Below are 20,479 nucleotides of genomic sequence, written 5' to 3'. Positions count from 1 at the left end.
ATTGGCTGCTGTGGTCATAAAAGGAGAGAATCTCATGGTGTGGCCACCATCTTCCCCTGACCTCAACCCTACAGAGAACCGTTGGGGTACCATCAAACAAAAGATCTATGAGGGTTGGAGGTCGTTCTCATCGAAACAGCAGCTCTGGGAGGCCATTATGACATCATACAAAGAAATTGAAGCAGAAACGCTCCAAAAACTCATAAGCTCAATGGATGCAAGAATTGTGAAGGTGATGTCAAAGAAGGTTCGTATGTTACATGTAACTTGGCCTGTTATGATGTTTTGGATTGAAATAGCTTTTGATTTCAGTGAATGTGACCTCAAATGTGGCTGCAAACTCAGCAAATTTTTAATTTCAGTTCTTTAGAACCTATAAAATGTTTGGAAACTCTGCAAAATCATTTGGAACTGTGCATTTTGAGTTTTTTTTTGTATTTTGAAGAATATACTGATATTATTGGGAGGTTTCTTCAATACAATCCAACGGGTGATGACTTTAATTATACTGACTGTCATTTGCATCGAACCACTTAGGAGAATCAGAGAAAAATATAATTTGCATAATAATTTGGAACATGGTGTATGTATCCCATTTACATAGTTTTTAAAAAAAATTTTGAGTAGTTTTGCAGAATAAAAAGGAAAAAAAATCTCTTGTTTATGCATTGTTCTAAGAAGCATTACATTTTTAGGTTTTTTAGTGCTTATGTTTTTGCACAAATACTTTTTACTAGTATCATTTCTGGGTAAATGGGATTTTTTTTTCTTTAATCTTGTTTTTTTGTGTTCTAGTTTTGTTCGTAATGATTACGTTTATTTTTTTTTTAAATTAAGGGAATGGTTTTAGTAGTGATATTTTTTATTTGTACAAAACAGGTTCTTACAAAAATATGTTGAGTTTGTGTGCTTATTTTTCCTTTTTTTATGTTATGTGGTATTTTTATATTGGATATTACCATTTAGGGGATTTTGATGATTTCTTTTTTTTTGATGATTTCACGTTTTGATAATTTTTTGATTGATGAAGTCACTGGCAGTGATTTACAGTAGTCAGACAATGCAGATGGATAGGCAAATAACGCTGGCACTGCTATGTTTCATTTTTCGTCAACCAATTTTAAGACTATCCTATTTTTTTTTTTATTTGATTTGTAAAATCCCAGAAGATGTACTTTATATCTCTCAAGACTCTAAATATGGAAATATGTACACAGTGTAGCCAGAATAATCAGATCCGAAAATTATTACACTAAAAAAGCTAAAAGATTTGAAACCACTATAAAAACCAAGACTCAACGACAATGTATATTTCTATGCAGACTGAACCTTTGTCCAGACCATGTATAAAAGTGCGGCTGCTAGGAATGCAAATTGTTCAGATAATCATCATCTCGTTTCTGCTCCTGGTTTAATGATACCACTGTGCTCACAAAGAGCCTCAGGATACACTGCCTGCTTCAAAAGAAACCTCATTGTGAAAGGATCCGTGGTGGTATATTGTATGTCATGGCAATCCATAAAGAATGCAATTTCCCCTAATTGTCATGAGCTGAGAAATATCTTGCACAGAACCATCCCTGTAGAATATGGTCTTAAGCCGGTATATTAAAGCTGACAGCCTGTCCCAATAAAAGTTACAACAATGGCAGAATATTATTTTGTCAGGATTTACTATATATGCAGGACACATAGTAGATGGATTGTATAAGATGTGTTACTGAGGCCATGTAAGGCTATGCTCGGGCTAGCTACCTCCTGAGAAAAGGGCTTTATTATGAGTCCTTCTAGAGTCTCTCCGACGGGTTCCCTTGGTGACACTAGTAGTTTTGGAAGAAATAACATATATATGTATTAAGAGATAAATATTACAATGTGATAAAACCAAATTTATTCCAAACCTCCAAACCAGGGATAAGCGAGAACTCATACATAAATGTCATACGAGATGTTAAAGGGGTTGTCTGGGAATAATTTTTGTTTTATATATCTACAGCTTGAATGTGTAAAAACTATAAAGAGCTTATACTCTTTTCTGTAAATATTATCTTTCAGGGGCGGAGCCACCCATCACTGCCGTTATTTGTTTGTACGTGTATACATAGAGGTCGGCTGTGGCGCCATCAAATGCGGGACTGCTACAGCCTATAACTACTGCTGTAGCAGCAAGCGTACTAGTGAAATCACGTCACCGCTGCCCTTTACATACACACAGAGGGCGTGTTGAACGAGAGCGCTCAGGGCGGTGACCATGAACTCTTTATTGCTTTTACGAGCCATCTAAATTTTTTTTTCATCCCGGACGACCCCTTTAAAGCCAGAATGTGTGTTAAAAATCATGAATTTTATAATTATTTCTTAAGATTATAAAAATGATTGATTGATAAAGATTGATTGACAAAAAAGATATGGATTATGTGCAGCTTTCCTCAAGCACCAACCGTGGCCGAAGATGTGGTGTAGAACATCTGATCTCAGGCCACGGCCGAACAGTTAGTTATATAACATTATATATAACATATTACAATATTACAATATAACATTAAAAAAAGTAAATCAGATACTAACTTTTCTCACAGCATTCCTCTTCTATTTGGGACTCTGAAGCCAGCAGGTGCGATGATGTCACCACATTGCGTCTGCTGGCTTCAGAGTCCCAAATAGAAGAGGAAGGCTGTCAGAAAAGTTAGTATCTGATTTACTTTTTTAATGTTATATTCTAATATGTTATATATAATGTTATATAACTAACTGTTCGCAGACAGAAAAGGCAGCAAAGAATAGATGACTGCTGCAGGGAAACTGGGAAAGGTGGGTAACCAATTTTGTCTTCACAATATAAGGGTTTGTGGGGGAGTTGTAGGATGTTTGTTGGATCAGGTACATTATACTATGTAAGGCCAATAAGTGGGGGATTATACTTTGTATGCACACTAGAATTCATGGTTAAGTATGAGGTAAGTGTAGGGATCCCACCCCTTCCCCCACTGGTCCCTGGTTATGAAACGGTTGGGGATTTCCGGATTATGTGTACAATTGCTACTGTTTTTAATAGTGTTTTTGCAGAATAAAACAGTTCTGGGGGCAGGGTACGGCCCAATTAGGCATATATTTCTTTCCAAATATAGAAATCAGTGTCTCTAGTATCATTTATTGATAAGTAGCTCCCTATAAGTCAATGCCCAACCCTTTAAACAGGCCATGAAACGTGATTATGGACTAAAGCCAAACCAGGCACTAATCTGCAGAGAGTTATCTTGGGTTATCAGTCTGTTTAGGGTTCTTGGGTGAGATTTATTAAGATTCTTGCTTAATGTGCTCATTTGATCTCATCTATAATGGAATAAATGGAATTAAATGCCTCAGAATAAATTAGACGTGTATTATTGAAACTGGAAAAGGGTTGTCAGGATTTTAGATTGTTTGCCTATACTCAATGTAAGCCATCAAGATGGGATGGCCCACATATCCATCTGCTGTCTTGGCCCGACAAAACCTAGGAGTTGGCTCCATCATCTCTGTAGTGGCCAGGAGAGGTTACTGCAACTCATTTTGTGTCTCTCTTCTTACCCTATATCTACAGTATCTACATAAAAGTCTCTACTACATACAGAAAGTGCCCCCTTACAGCCATCACCCATGACCCATACCCAGCAGTATCTACCAACCACCATTTCTTCACGTATTTTTCACAAAGAAATCCTGAATTTTACGAAAATATTAGCATATAACCCACCAGCAATACACTGCTATTAGTACTCTATATGACTCCATAGCAATATATAGCATCATATACATAAGAAGAAATGCAATTTTAATTGAAATCCTATCATCCCTTGCAAGTTTCCTTCCAGAAGAAACGGGATATATAAATGATAATTATGTAAATTCCTCTCTATTAACCACGGATGAATAAGAAGAAAGTTCTGAACAACAAATTATCATGATAAATCAGCTTTAATATTCCTGTTTTATCATTAAGTTACTGATGCGAAACCATATTTTATTGATTACATTAGAGATCAAGGGAGAGCTGTGATGTTCTAATATATTCGCTCTTAGACATTTTGTAGCATTTACATCATGAATTATTTACATCAGATCTGTATATGTTTCAGATTTATAGGGGGGACATTCTAGTGATGGAGACTTCTTCTGTTGTCCTTGTTTAACTTCTTTGTCTTGGTTATCTCCATTTCTTGACCATCTATCCAGGCATGAATTTTGGAGATCCAACCAACGGGAACCCTTTGTTTAAATGAAGCAATAGGCCCCATGCACACGAACGTGTAGAGAACGTATAAAAATGTCTATATATACAGCCGGCTTACAGCTCCATGTATTCCAATGGCCAACACAGCCATCCATGTCCATGGTCGTATTGTCCACCGTACTGTACTGTGAGCGGTATAGAACATGTCCCATTTTGCACCGTATTTCAGTCCGTATGCCCCATAGAAGTCTACGGAATGTAAAAAATACAGGCTGCAAATATTTGTGCACCGTATGCTGCCATATATACGTGTAGTATTCATGGAGACCCACTGGCCAGGCCACCATATTTTATATGGATACGGTGCCATAAGGTGCAATACGTTACCATGCAGGTGCAATACGTTCTGTATTTACAGCCATATATACTGAATAGAAAAGACCATACGGTTGTATGCATGAGGCCATAGAGCAACCATTGCATCTTTCACTTCTATGAAACTAACGGAAGACCTATAGAAGAAAATTGAGTGGAGGTCCCACATGTGTATTACCTCTCCAAGGACCTTGCATGTCACAATGGATCGGTGGCCTATTGATTGTACATTTACTGGATAACCTTTCTTCGAGACAGGATATGGATAAGTTCATCTAGTTCTTTTTCAGTTCAAGTTTCACAGGCTAGAACTCTAATATTTGGGGTCAGGGGAGTTACTAGGAAAGTCTGAGGCCCATAGCAGAATTCTGCAAGGGGCCCCCTTATCCTTTTAGAAATATATACAGTACACACACGTTTATACAAACACACATGTGTACACAATTATATTTGCACATTTACTGTACAGACGGTCCCCTACCTAAGAACACCCGACTTACAGATGACCCCTAGTTACAAACGGACCCCTGGATGTTAGTAATTTACTGTACTTTAGCCTTAGCTACAATAATCAGCTGTAACAGTTATCACAGGTGTCTGTAATGAAGCTTTATTGGTGATCCGGGTTCTTATGACAATCCAACATTTTTAAAATCCAATTGTCACAGAAACCAAAAGAAATTTGGCTGGGGGTTACCATTATAAAATATACAGTTCCGACTTACATAAAAATTGGACTTGAGAACAAACTCACAGAACCTATATGCACACATGTTGTATATTATATACAAATTATATACACAGATATATAGGGGGAGATTAGTCAGAAATGTCTGAGAGCAGAACTGTTCTAGTTGCCTATGGCAACCAATCAGAGTTCATCTTTCATTTTGGTTTCCATGATTTGGTTTCCATGGGCAGTTTTACCACAGACACTTCTGATAAATCATGCCAATAGTATATATACATCATATACTTAGACAGTATATATATACACACACACACCATATATAGACATAAATACAGTACAATCACATCATCTACACGCATACCCCATATATATATATATATATATATGACACCATGCACACATACATACACATCATGCAGCATATACACAGACAGCATACACACATACATATAGCATATTAGCATATACACACATACAGCATATACACAGGCTTAATATACAAACATACATACAGCATATATACGCACAACATGTGAACACATAAAACAGCAGACACACATTCAGAAGACACACACATACAGCTGACACACACACATCCATACATTATAACACTCATACATGCATGTATATATTCACTGTCAGGTAGTATTTTTACCCAAGGGGATGCCAGAAGCCACACATATGGTTTCGTGCAGCCCAGTAGCTGCTGACCACATGGGGGATGTACTTGGCTGACATTTCTCATCTGTTAATCTGGAAGATGAACACTTTTATCTACATATTATACTGTTGAATATACGTCTCGGGTTGTGGGCTCACCCATGCCTATCCATGTGCCCCAGTGCCCTGCAACATCCACTTACACGTCCTCGCTCCTGCTTCCAGGTCCACGGCCATGCGCGCGCCTGCCTGTCTCCTTGGGCGTTTGCGTCGACTTCAGAATATTTAATGGGCCAGTGCGCCGTTAATTGGTGCTGCCCTTACCCAGAATCCTATTTAACCCAGCATCTCCTTGCACACTCTCCCGGATCTTTGTGCTATATGCCTTGGAGAAAGCTTGTATTGTTGCCCTGTGCTCGTGTATTGATTTCCCGGTTTGACCCCACGACCTGTTCCTGTTTACATTCCTCCACTGCCAGCCCTGACCTTCTGCTTAGCCTCTGACGTTGATCCCGTGCCACGTGTCTTGACCTCCTGCCTTTCCCCAACCACGAACCTGCCTTCTGTTTCTGTACCTCGCCTTGGCTGCCACCACCACCAAAGTCGCACCTGTGGAACTACTTGGTGGTACCACACAGAAGCAAGCCCAACCCGCTTTGCAGCGGGCTCTGGGTGCCAATTAGACTCCGGTCCCAGTTGTCGGCTTACGTCCTCGTCCGCGGTGGTCCAGTGTGTCCACTGCCCTTGGAGCCTGACAATATGCAGCATAATATGTATATAACTGTGCACATCTTCCATTGTTTATTGTGTCAGATTGGATACCGGTCCCCCTGACACTGTAGGCTCTTTAGTAGCTGCTTTGGCTGCTAACCCTACAGTTACACCAATGCTTGGGTTGGAGGCTCTTTTTGAAGATACCATTTGAGTATATGGAGACTTTGAAGATTTGCAGGCAATGCTTTATATGGAAAAAAATACTGAATACTTTGATATTATGTCAAAGACCCCTCCAAAGAGAAGAACCACCCACCTGTAGACAGTTGTCCATGCCACTAACCAGTAAAGGACATAGTATTAATTGATGGGTTCACATATCGTGGATACAGCGGAGAGGAGGAGTGGATAATGGTTTTCATCCAAGAGACTCAGGAGATATTTGACTTTTGTAACTTTTGTGACTTTTGTTTAAGTGGTGCTGCATCAGAAAAATTAGCTCATGCCAGCCAACCCTGAGACTCCTACAACAGGAACAAGGTCCATCTATTAGCAGCCACAAGCTGTATCAGCTTGTATGGCTTTTAAATGGGTATATCATGCTTGGTGCCATTTTAGCAGTCTCACCCATGTCCTGTAATCTGTTTCCCAAACATTTCTGCCAAGCCTAACAGTCGGAGTGTAGGTAGGACTTCTAATGTGCCAGTATACCACGATCCTTTCCACCAACCACTTCCCTAAGAGTCTTAGTATTGTGTGGGTACAATATGGTGGTACCATTTTAGCACTATATTGCAATACTATCTGGACAATCACCGCTTGTTCTGATTACTTTGGGGATTGTGATTGTTATGTTTGCTGCTTACATCAAATGCATTGATGACCTATCAAGTGGTCATCAATATCAAATTGGTGTTAATCCAACACTCAGACGGACCTCTACAGATCAACTATTTTTTACTACTTTTGATACCAGGAGAAACATAGAGATAAGTGCCAGTACACTCATCTCCCGTTCAAGTGTACTGTATAAGAGGTGCTGCAGTCTCACCATTTGGCCACTACACAAAGAATTGAGCTTCTCTACTGGGTCACTTCATTGTGCTGCTTCAACTACTATACACAAGCAAGATCACTTGGGATCCCTTGTGTTGGACCCCCACAAATTGGGTTTTAACAAATTCATTTTACACCCGTACACATTTTCTCCATTACATTGCAGTGGTGTGATATGCACTCGAATTGACAACACAATTTGCATTTCAATATCATGACTTAAAATTTCTGCTCATTTTCTATAGAATCCATTCCAACATGCAATAACCAATATGTTCACGGGAATTTTGATGGTTCCAAGTGATTTTTTTTGTAATGAAATAACCAGGTGTACTCAGCCTGACATATGGTACATTACAATGTCCACGCTGAGAAATGTAATAAACATTTAATATGAGGCGGAAATATTTAATTACATTTTTTAGCATCTGGTAGAAAGATGGTCAGGAAATGCTGTAGGGAATCACGTTTGATCAATGTAGGATAAAATGCACTATAGCTGGATTAACAACGGCTGTAAGTACATACACATTTTCTTATTGCACTTAAATGAAGATATCATATAAAACCATCTCTGGCCATATTAAACATGTGTGTACCCCCCGAGTACAGATAACAACTGATGGAAGGAATGATCATAACTTCCTCAGACTAGAAACACATTAATTTTTTTTTTGCAGTTTTTCATGCAGTTTCCAAGCAAAATCCAAAAGTGTAAATCCAAAATTAAAACACTGTTACAGCTTACCCCAAGTTCTGCAGCTGTGCCCTCATGGGAGGTGAATGCCATCACTGTGCATGGATGTACTGGCTGGACAACAGAGTATCCACAAGAAATTTCAGAAAATTAAAGTCAGCCAGGACTATGTTAAAAGTTTCCAAACTTTATTCTACAGATTTTTTTTTCATCCAAAATAAGCGCATTGTAGCTGACGCGTTTTGAGCGGGGTGTGAACAATTAGCGGCCCGGAGCTCTGGACATCTTGTCCCTGCACTCCGTGATGCAAATTATAACTTTCTTTTCTAGATTTCCTTTAATGAAGTGGTTATACTTATTCCACTGATTGCAGAATGAGTAGACAATGCAACAAATAAATGGGTGGAAAAAAAAGTCTAGTATGTGGAAAAGAATCTATCTAAAGGGCAATATGTTGTCCTACTTTTCTTGTACATTGAATTTAACAAAAAGTGATTTATGATCAGAGGAACAATATTGCTGTTGCCTTATTATTACCACCGCTACTGATGTGTCGCTCCATACCTTTGCTTTTGGCCTGACATGTTTAGACAATGTTATTTTGCAGCATTATGAAAAGTGATATCCTAGATGTGTCTATCTGTCTCCACTCAGTGGTTGGCTTGTGCATTGCAGCCTGTCAATAGTTTTGATAGCATATTGCAATATTGAAGTGAATGGGTTTTATGAGAAAATTGAGTTATTAATTAAATTAAGGGTGGACACATCTGTGTGTAAGGGACAAAGTCCTTGACTTAGCAGCAGATTATAAACTGTAATAACCTGCCCCCTCCCATCCCCCTGGCACAATTTTAATCCTTCTTGCATCAATATTACTCACTTTTGGCAACTTAAACTACAGGCTAAAAAAAAAACTTTAAGGAGAATGTTCATATATACTGAAAAGGAGTCCCTATATAGTGCTCCAGGCTGGAGTGTGCACTCTAATGTAAATCACACCATACTTTCTAAAAAATCCAGTTTCAATTGATCCCATAAATCTAAAGGATACTTTACATTATGTCATTTTTAGACGGTCCCCAGGGAAAATCTTAATGGAGAAATAGAGCTTTTTCAACACTTGTATAAAGCTTTTAGTATCCAGTTTCAGCTGTGATGTTAGAAATCGCTCCACCACATGGCCTTTTTCTCCTGCTTTAATTTCCCTTCCTGACATGCTGCTCCTTGCTCAGTAAGACTGGCTCTTTGTAGCCATCCTGACCGCCTGCCCCTGTAAGGTATATATTCTTACACTTATTAGAAATTTATGGTTTTTACGCTTATAATAAATCAGAAATGTAAAATCTTACCAAATGTAAAGAAGTTCCAAAGCAATGTGACTAAACACTTTGAAATATTGCAGTTTGGACGCCCAAAAATACCAGGATGGGCCTCAAACTTGGTCTCCTTCTCCACTGTATACATATTTATACACATGTGTTGGGCCAGTAAGGGCAGTATCATGGTGACTTAGCTGCTGGCACATGGTAGTAGCCCAATAGGCAGCAACAGTAATATGTCAGCAGAGCATGGTCGGTCTAACACATTTACTCCTCAGTACCTCCTCGCACAGTAGGACTGATGCACTGATGCAACCTTCAGGTCATGCCCCTGAGGCTCAACTCAAGTCCACACTGATGCAGCAAGTGGCCTCCAAGCTAGTGCAACATACTCTACCAAGGCCTGACCATAAGTGATGGCAGATGTTTTTCCAAGCAGATTAGTGGCTGACTGTTGGATGTCAAGATAGCTAACTCCAGGACTTGGACCTCTTACACACCTTTTAGGCCTGACAGGGTGAAGCAAGAAGAGAAGGGCCACATGAGGCCCTTTTGATGTTGACACTGATATGCGTCTCGTTGTGCGCTGGATATCGGAGTTATGGTAGAACTTACAGTTCCTGTTATTAGAACAAGACACAGTTCCTTTAAGATAGCAGCAGCGACATAGATAAGTAAAACATTCCATCAAGCATGGCATTCATGCTTATCCAAATGGGATGCTGCTTTCCTGGTTGGAAATGGCACTTGTGCACTGTAGTGAAGGTCCACAGTCCTTGGGGGTGATCTCCAGAAACTTCATGTGCTCTGCTGCATCAGCAACCCAACATCAGCTTTCCCTAGAGTCTCAGAATGGATACAGACAAGAGACCTGAACAAAAGACAAGAACTTGGAAGCAGGGTCTATCATCACCTCTCACCAGCACTTGTTTATTATTGTTTTTTAATGTTTATGATTTTTTGGGGGCTTTTATTCAGGTTCTATGAGGCATATGATTCAGTCACCATGTAGACGTAATGGTAGTGGTCATAATGTGGTGAAGATGTTCAGATATTATGCAGAGGTAATGGCAGAGGTCATGGTGTGCTGGTATCATACAAGATCATTATTATGGTTATTATATTGTTTCAATGTTTTCTTTTTCAAGGTACTGCTTGAAACAAGGGCTATTGTCCTGAATGAAGATTGCTTGCTGATTGAAGAACGCAAGAAAGCAACCACGTGCTGTTGAAGACACACTTGCATTCACTCTGCCATGTAGCTGTATGAGAAGCCCAACTTCTGCTGTAGAAAACATTCCCCAAACCATGACACTTCCTCCGCCACATTTCACTGACTTCTTTGCATACTTTTGGTTCAATCTTTCCCCAGTTTGATGACAAACTTAATGTATCCCATCACAATAAATTAAACTTGCTTTTATCACTAAAACTAACTGTGGACCACTTCTTTTCTGTCCACACAACATGCAACTCAGCAAAGGGGAGACTAACCTCTTGATTATTTCTACTAATGAGAGGTTCTGAAGAGTAGGCTTTCAATCCAACTGCTCTTAAATTTCAAAGAAGAGTGAAGAAATCAGGTGATACCTTTTTAAGGCTACATGAGTATATTTGATGGTGAGCTTTCGAGAATACTAGTTCTCTTCGTCAGACATGATGTTATGCATGAAACAGAAAATTCACAGCATTGTAGACACTAAACAGTGATCATCAAAGGATATTTAAAAAAACCTCAAAAACAACAGATTGACAAAAACAGGGACATCTTATTTACAACGGGAGGGCAATAAAATCTACACTACTAGCAACTTAAATTTCAAGACATTTTATGATAAGACAGGTCCTTACCTGAACTGGCAAGGAATTACAGGTGCCTTGTTGAAATAATTACCCATGGAGATTCTCTGCATTTTCCTGTACACTCTTGCCTTTGTCTTTCGGGCAACCAGCCTTCTATGGGACTTGAATGAGTTTGTGATGTTTCAAAGATGCAATATTCTAGAAATCAAGAAAAACCAAAGTCTTTTGCTATGGTTGATAGGGTCACCCTCCTCTGGACTTAAGAATCCTATGATGGGCACCAATACTGAATGTGACCACAGCACACTAGTCTACCATGGGCTGTAGGATTCAGACTGTTGAACAAGTGCCACAATGATGTTGTCATGTCTGCCTGTGCAGGGTCACAGAATGGTTAGGGCATGGGCCCTGAGTTGAATAATGAAGGGAGGTGAATGAGTCTGTTGCCACGGTAAGAGCACTGTGACTACTGTGAAGTCGCTGTTACTATAGTGGCTACTGTAGAGATAAAATAGCCATAGGAGCAAGAGAACAACAGTTTGTGATGTTGGAGGAGAGGATGATGAAGTAAAGAACCTAAAATGTTTGACTTTTTTGCTAAAATGTTTGACTAAATTTGCAGAGGCAGGTTATGGCTGGAAGAAGCTGACATAACGGCCAAGGTAGAACTAGAGAAGAGAAATCCTCCAATCAAAGACGTCATCTGTGATGCAAAAACATCTGTGATGTTATGGTGAAATTGTAAGTCATATTTAATATACGTGCTATTTGTATGTAGATGGACACTTGTCCCTAAGCACTTAAAGGGTTTTGCCCATGAATGAAAATTCTCACATTTCAATCCCCTAGGGATGTTTACATAATAAAAATATTTTTAACCCCTTACTTAAAATTTTACTCAGTTTTATTGCTTTTTTAGCTCCTATCACTCAGTGATGTTCAGTGTAAGATTCCAGAGTGTGGGCGGAGACTCTCTATTTTCTCTAGTTCTGTGTGATGCGCTTAGATTATCAGGTACAAGGTTTATATTTATATTTCATTTAGCTTGTGAACATTCACTAGTATCTGACACATAGAAAGAGAGATAAGACAGATAAGACAGATCAGAGATGATGAGATGCATGACACATTACACATGACATTCTTCCCTCTACTATAACAGCCATACATTGATATTGTCAGATCTCTATGTATGCTTCCCTCCCGCTACCCTGGATCAAGACCTTATCTGCCTGTAGCTTGTAGCTTTACTCTCCTCAAGCGCTGGCAGGAAGTCAATGGAAGGATGGAGGTTAGAGGCAGAGAGCAGCGCAGCTCAGTGCAGCATCAGACGGGAGAACTATGGGGCAGATTTACTTACCCGGCCCATTCGCGATCCAGCTGCGCGTTCTTTGAACAGGATTCGGGTCCGGACGGGATTTATGAAGGTAGTTTCTCCGCCGTCCACCAGGAGGCGCTGCTGCGCTGAAAATCATCTGAACGCGCCGGAATACACCGAGCTGGACCAGGTGAAGGTAAGCGCTTCCCAAGCGACACATTTTCGTTTTTTAAATGCAGCGGTTTTTCCGAATCCGTCTGGTTTTGATTCGGCCACGCCCCCCGATTTCCGTCGCGTGCATGCCAGCGCCGATGCGCCACAATCCGATTGTGTGTGCCAAAATCCCGGGGCAATTCAGGTACAATCGGCGCAAATCGGAAATATTCGGGTAAAACGCGAATCGGGCCCTTAGTAAATGACCCCCCAATATGTCTACTCAGAAAATCCAGGGTCGTGTCCATGGGCAACCCCAATTGTGTACACCACGACTGATAGAGACAGGTTGGAATTATATTTGTGAAATTCTGTATTTTTGTTAATATCAGTGAATTAGTGAATGTGTTATTTTGTTATCCTGAGTATAGTTAAGAAACTTCTCTTGGTGGGAATTCCCCTTTAAATCTGATGCTATATGTACAGTATGTGTGTATTACAAGGGCCTATGCACTGAATTATCAAATATGTCAATACTCATACACTTTTACACATATAGTGCAATAACATCCCATAGACACCTATTAGATCTATTAGAGCTATATACACCCATTAGCCCCTTTATACCTGGAGTGAGCTATAGTGCATGGCTTATGACACATTATCCGCACTGTCATCCTTTACCATCCTCTACCATGATTTGCATTTTACCCATTTGCTTTCATCAGTGGTTTTTGACGGCACACATTTCCATGGAAAGTCTGGGTAATTAACACTAGATGTGCACTATACCATTAACTCTTATGGCTCCTCTCTGAAAACCGCTGCATGCCGCTCATTGATATTCATAGATTCTGTTTCCTTGCTGTTAAGGGAATCTAGATTTTGTGGGACTTCACAAGGGATGCTTGTATTAAAGCAGCACATTACTTTCACTTGCCTGAAGGTTTTGGTATATTAAAAAGTAAATGGAGTGGTTGGTATTTTACCATAGGCGATGCTTGAAAGTAGCTCTGTGCTTATGTACAAGCAGATTTACATGGTGCAACGTGTTTTGCAGAACATATTTTTCTGACACTCGCAAGGACGATAGGAGCCTAACTTTTATTCCAGGATATCCACCTCTATTATTTTATATTAGTGTCTAAATTTCTACCAACTTGATACATTGGGGCTCATTTACTAAGGGTCCGAATCGTGCACTTTCGCCGGGTTTCCAGACGATTTCCGATTTGCGCCGAATTGCCCCGGGATTTTGTCACACGCAATCAGATTGTGGCGCATCGGCGCCGGCTTTCACGCAACAGAAATAGGGGCGTGGCCCTGGGACAACCCGACGGATTCGGAAAACCCCGGAATTTAAAAAAGAATTTGTGTTGCAAGATCAGCACTTACATGCACCGGGATGAAGAAGGTGAACTCCGGCGGACCTTGGCGCAGCAGCGACACCTGGTGGATATCGAGCGGACGGACCTTAGTGAATCCCAGCAGACCCGAATCCTCGGTGGAGAAAGCGCCGCTGGATCGCGACTGGACCGGATAAGTAAATGTGCCCCATTGTAACACATTTCCATAGATGTATTTAGCTCACAAGACTGGATACCGTTATATCTAGAGAGATGTCCTCACTTGCTTCAATGGTCAGTTTCTAGGAGAGTTATCATACAGCATTAGTGACTGCTCCATGAGTGGCTGGGACATCTTGTGGTAAGACATCTTCGTTGTTTTGAACAGGATGAGGTGGAGGACTTTGAGGTGGAGTGGGTTAAAGATAATCCGATGGAACGTGATGCACTCTTTGCGATGTAATTGACCAATGTCTCAACTTTGTCTGCCCTCTCCATTCTAGGAATGCCGAATCAGTATTCGAAAAGGCCAATAATTTAAAAATTCTTACTTTCCTTAAATATCATTCTAACTGCCTCCTCTCCCACTCAGGCCCACTCAACACTGCGCAATCTTCTAGCACATTGGGGCACATTTACTTACATTCCCGCTGTAGTTCACCGAAAGTGCATTGTCCCACGATAATGCACTGTGCCTCGATTCACTAAGTTCATGCGCCTGATATCATGAATGTGACGCTTCCCCGCTGAGGTTCGACAGAGTTCACCTTCTCCTTCATGGTGCATCTAAGTGCTTGGACTTGCAACACAATTTAGTCCAATTCAGTTGGATCGTCCGACGACACACTCCCTAAATTGTGTCGCATTGAAGCCAGCTCCGCTAAAAAAAGGTTTGAGTGCACCAAAATCACAGGGCAGACATCTGTGCAAGCCGTGCAATCCCCGACAAAGGTGTACAGTCCGACAAAAGTGAGCAGCGCGACCCTTAGTAAATGAGCCCCAGCTTTGAAGTAAATCCACTATCAATAGTACACAAAAACAAACTCAACATACTTACCTATAATCCTCTTTTCTTCAAACCTGGCGCAAGTCTTCTTTAACGCAGACGCGTCGGGATCACTGTAAAAAAAAGTTACAAAAAGCAGCCCGGAGCATAGGGACCCATTGTCCGCCACTTTGATTTGTTAATTATTCACGCTATTAATTATTCCCATGCTGGAGAAGGTATGACGTGACACGAAAGGCAGGAATAATGTACAGCCCAGAGAGCCAGTCATCAAGGGGTTTGCCTACAACAATAATAATTCTTTATTTATATAGCACACACAGATTACGCAGCGCTGCACAAAGCATGACAAATTGGTCCCTGTCCCCATGGGGCTCACAACCTACCAGCATGTTTTGGAGTGTGGGAGGAAACCAGAGTACCTGGAGGAAACCCACGCAAACATGGAGAGAACATACAAACTCTTTGCAGATGTTGACCTGGGTGTCAACATCATTTTTACTTTACAATTTTACTCAGTTTTATTGCTGTTTTAGCTCCTATCACTCAGTGATGGTCAGTGTAAAATTCCAGAGTGTGGGCGGGGACTCTTTAAGCAGACATTTCATGATCCCTTCTTGCTATATGATGTTGTGTGCTGACAATGTGCTTAGATTATCAGGGTACAGGTTTATATACACTTTTATATAGTGTCTGAACATTCACTAGTATCTGACTCATAGAAAAAGAGATGAGATAGATCAGAGATGAGAGATGGTGAGATCCGTGCATATAACACGCAGTTACATTATCAGTTCTGCTATATCTCACCTATAACACATGCTGTAAGCTCTGCTGTGCCTCTCCTCACACTGCTGCTTGCCGACAGGAAGTCTCTGCGTGAGCTCGTCTTGGAATGCAAGGGTGGGGGCCGCTGCAGAGAGGAGCTCAGAGCAGTGTCTGAGAGGAGAACAATCTCCCCTGCCCGACCCTAGGCTTCTGATTTAGGATTGGATCCCTGGGCAACCGAAATTGTATACATTAGGACTGATAGAGACAGGTTGGAATTATATCTGTGAATTAGAGAATGTGTTATTTAGTTATCCTGAGTATATTTAAGAATTTTGTATTTGTTGGAATACCCCTTTACCCCCTTAATGACCGCCCTATCGGTTTTTACGGCGGTCATTAAGGGTATTTCTTCTGACGCGTACGCCTTTCTACGGCGGCGCATCAGAAGAAGATTTCGGGACACCGGGTCTCGCTGGTGCCGGTGTCGGGCTGTGATATCACAGCCCAGACCCGGCACTAACACCCGGGATCGGAAAAACTCCGATCCCGGGTGTTTAACCCCTTACACGGCGTGCAAGTGTGTCCCCCGTGGATCAGACCCCCCCGGTGTGCTTACCGGGGGATCTGATCCCTCCTGCCACTGCTCTCCCAGCTCTCCCAGCTTCTCTCCCCGACGGGTTCTGCCTTCCTGGCAGGACCCGGCTGTAAGTAACTGAGCATGCGCGGCATGCTCAGTTACTTACACTATACACTGCAATACAAGTGTATTGCAGTGTAAAGGCTTGAATAAGCGATCGGATGATCGCTTATTCAAGCCAAGAAGTAGAAAATGTAAAAAAGTTTTTAAAAAAAATTAAATCTTTTTATAATTTAATTAAATAAATAAATAAAATAAAAGTCCCATAATCTCCCCAGTAACACATAAAATGCAAATAAAGTAAATAAAACACAAAAACACGTACATATTTGGTATCACCGCGTCCGTATTAATCTGTACAATAAATCTAAATCAACATTGAACCCGCTCGGTGAACTGCGTAAAAAATAAACTTAAAAACTTCCCATAATATACAATTTTTCATCAAACACCATCACAAAAAATGTTCTAAAAAGTGATCAAAAAAAGTTACGTTATCTAATATGATACGACTGAAAAGAACAACTGTTTTTGCAAAAAATAAGCCCTCAAGCAGATCTGACAACAGAAAAATACAAAAGTTATGGCCCTGAAAAGTTGTCAATAGTAAAAACAATGCGATTTTCTCCAATATTGGTTTTGCTCAGGAAAATTGAGCAAAAATAAGAAAAACTATATAAATGAGGAATCACCGCAATCGTAGTGAACCAGAGAATAAAGATAAAATATTATTTTTACATTACGGTGAGCGGGGGGAAAAAAATGCTAACAATCCAAAATAAAAATTGATGATTTTGTTTGTGTCCCCCTTGAAATAGTTAATAAAATCTCATGAATAAGCTTTAGACTCCCAAAATAAATTATCTATACATTGTATCTCATCCCGTACATAATAAGCCCTCATATGTTTGCATTACCAAAAAAAATAAAAATTTATAGGTTGTACAACGTGACAATACAAATCTGCTGTGGATGGCGCCTCCATTCATTCTATACTCGGCCGTGCGCCCGTACAGCAGTTTACCACCACATATGGGGTATCAGTACTCGGGAGGAATTGGGCATCAAGCGTTGCAGTGCGTTTCATCATTTAATTTATTATGAAAATGCCAGTTTTGGCCTAAATGAATGTATTTCCAAAAAAATTCTATAGTTTCTAAATCGCAGGTCCATATTTTTTAACCCATGTGAAACACTTAAAGGGTTAATAGACTTAATAGAAGTTATTTTACATACGTTGAGGGGTGAAGTTTCTATAGTGGGGTAATTTATGGGTTTTACTATTATTTAGGCCTCTCAAAGTCACTTGAAAGCTGAGTTGTCCCTCAAAATGTGAGTTTTGGCAATTTTCATGAAAATAAGAAAAATCGCACCTAAAGTTCTGCGCCTCATAACATCCTAGAAAAATGACCGGAAGCATAAAATATCATCCCAACATAAAGCAGATATTCTGTAAATGTTAATTATCAAACTTTTTGGGTAGTTTTACATCTTGTCTGGAAACCAGAACATTTCAAACTTGGAAAATGAAGAATTTTTACAAACTTTTGCCAAATTTTCACTTTTTTTCAGAACGAAACGCAAAACTTATCACTTAAATTTTATAACTAACATGAAGTACAATGTGTCACGAGAAAACATTCTCAAAATCACCAGGATATGTTAAAGCGTTCCGAATTTATAACCAATTATCGTGAGACAGGGCAGATTTGAAAAATCGAGTCTGGTCATTGAGCTGAAAACTAGTGTCGGTGATAAGGGGTTAACAGCAGTTTTTTATTATTATTATTATTATTATTATTATTATTATTATTATTATTATTATTATTCTTCAATGGGGTTCGTGTTCGGGTCAAAGTTTGACGAGAAGTCTAGGTCCCAATCCATAGTTTGTTGCAAAATTCGGACAAACTCGTCAGAAACTAATTTCAATGAGAGCCAATCTATTACACTTAGGTGTTCGCCAAGGACACTACATTAACTATATTCACCGGTTTTTACCAAGGAGATTGCTGTACACTAAGGCTTATGACTCAAACTATATTAGACCTGTATTGTAGGAAGTAACTTATTGTTTCAACATTTAAGTAGAATTTCAGGAGAAATAAATAGTAATTCCTAGAGATCCAGTCAATAGTGATATAAGTCGTGAGATGATGTTTCTCCTAAAAACCCTTATAGCTTAGGGCTACTTCTTCACCCTGCTGGGTTTCCCTTTATTCCTGGAGTAACATCTGGGGCTCAGTAGTGTTTTAGTTAAACAATGCTAAAGGTAAATTGTAATCTTGACATATTTTAGCTACTTCAGCTTTCAAGTCATAGTTCATAACAGAAAACTCAGAATAATTTAAAGGGGGTCTGTCAATAGAGGTGGATAGATGATACCATGTTGGGTGCTCATGCTTCTAAGATGACAGACGATGAACTTTTACTATGAGGCTATGGGTAATTTCTTGATGTGAGTAACCCAGAGCACTTGAACTGAAGGTTGCTCTGGTACTTGCAGTCTTTGGCACCTGTGCATGGCCTGGATGCTGGGTAGCCACCAGACTTGCTTCAGCCAATCCATAGCCTCCTCGGACCATGGGATGTCACTTCCTCTGACACTATTTGTGGTCTGAGGAGGCCATTCATTAGTGGGACCCATGTTCCCCAGAAGAACCTCTAACCAGATACAGGTACAAGTATGAGAGTAATGTAGGAACTTGGAGGAGGATTACTAAACTTTCTTTTTTATTTGCAACCCCTGCCGAGACTGCCACAGAAATTTCAAGGAAGTTGGGCTTTTTGGTTTTCTCCATGGGGAATCTGCATCATACCATAACACATATCATTAATATTAATAATAATAATTCCTTTATTTATATAGCACACACAGATTACCCAGCGATGGACAGAGTGTGGGAGGAAACCGGAGGACCCGGGGGAAACCCACAGAAGCATGGAGAGAACATACAAACTCTTTTCAAATCATTACAATAATGGTGACAGGGGCAAGTGATGGGGTAAAAAAAGTGGTTTAGGAAGAGGGGGAGTGGGAAAAGGGGTGTAGAATGGGGATATCACAGGCTTGAAGCTCTTGTGAAAGACAGACACATAGGGGCAGATTAACTTACCCGGTCCTGCCGCGATCCAGCAGCGCGTTCTCAGTGGAGAGAGAGAGAGAGAGAGATCCACTACAGGCGGTCCCCTACTTAAGGACACCCGACTTACAGACAACCCATAGTTACAGACAGACCCCTCTGACCTCTGGTGAAGCTTTCTGGATGCTTTACTATAGTCCCAGACTGCAATAATCAGCTGTAAGGTGTCTATAATGAGGCTTTATTGATAATCCTTGGTCCCATTACAGCAAACAATGTTTTAAAATTCTATATAATACAATAATATTATAGAACCATGTGTGTAAATATTTTATATATTTTAGAGCAAAAATAAAAAAGATAACAACATATGGGTATTATTTTGTATCCATATTATTTTCCATTATCTATGTGATAAATATATCCAGAAAGTCATGGAAGAAAAAAAAACCATCCAAATAAATTTCTCAGGCCGGTTTATGAACCCTTAGTTCATTCTCTGTTATAAATTTTGGCCATTTCCTGCTCGCTTGGCTTGAAAATATATATTCCATTATGCAGCAATCCCTGAAAGATACAGTTTTATTACATATATTTTATGGTTTCAATCAATTTTGATGATATGCAAAAATATGCA

This window comes from Engystomops pustulosus, chromosome 3, assembly GCF_040894005.1.
Source record: "Engystomops pustulosus chromosome 3, aEngPut4.maternal, whole genome shotgun sequence".
NCBI lineage: Eukaryota > Metazoa > Chordata > Amphibia > Anura > Leptodactylidae > Engystomops > Engystomops pustulosus.
This window is presented reverse-complemented; position numbering follows the sequence as displayed.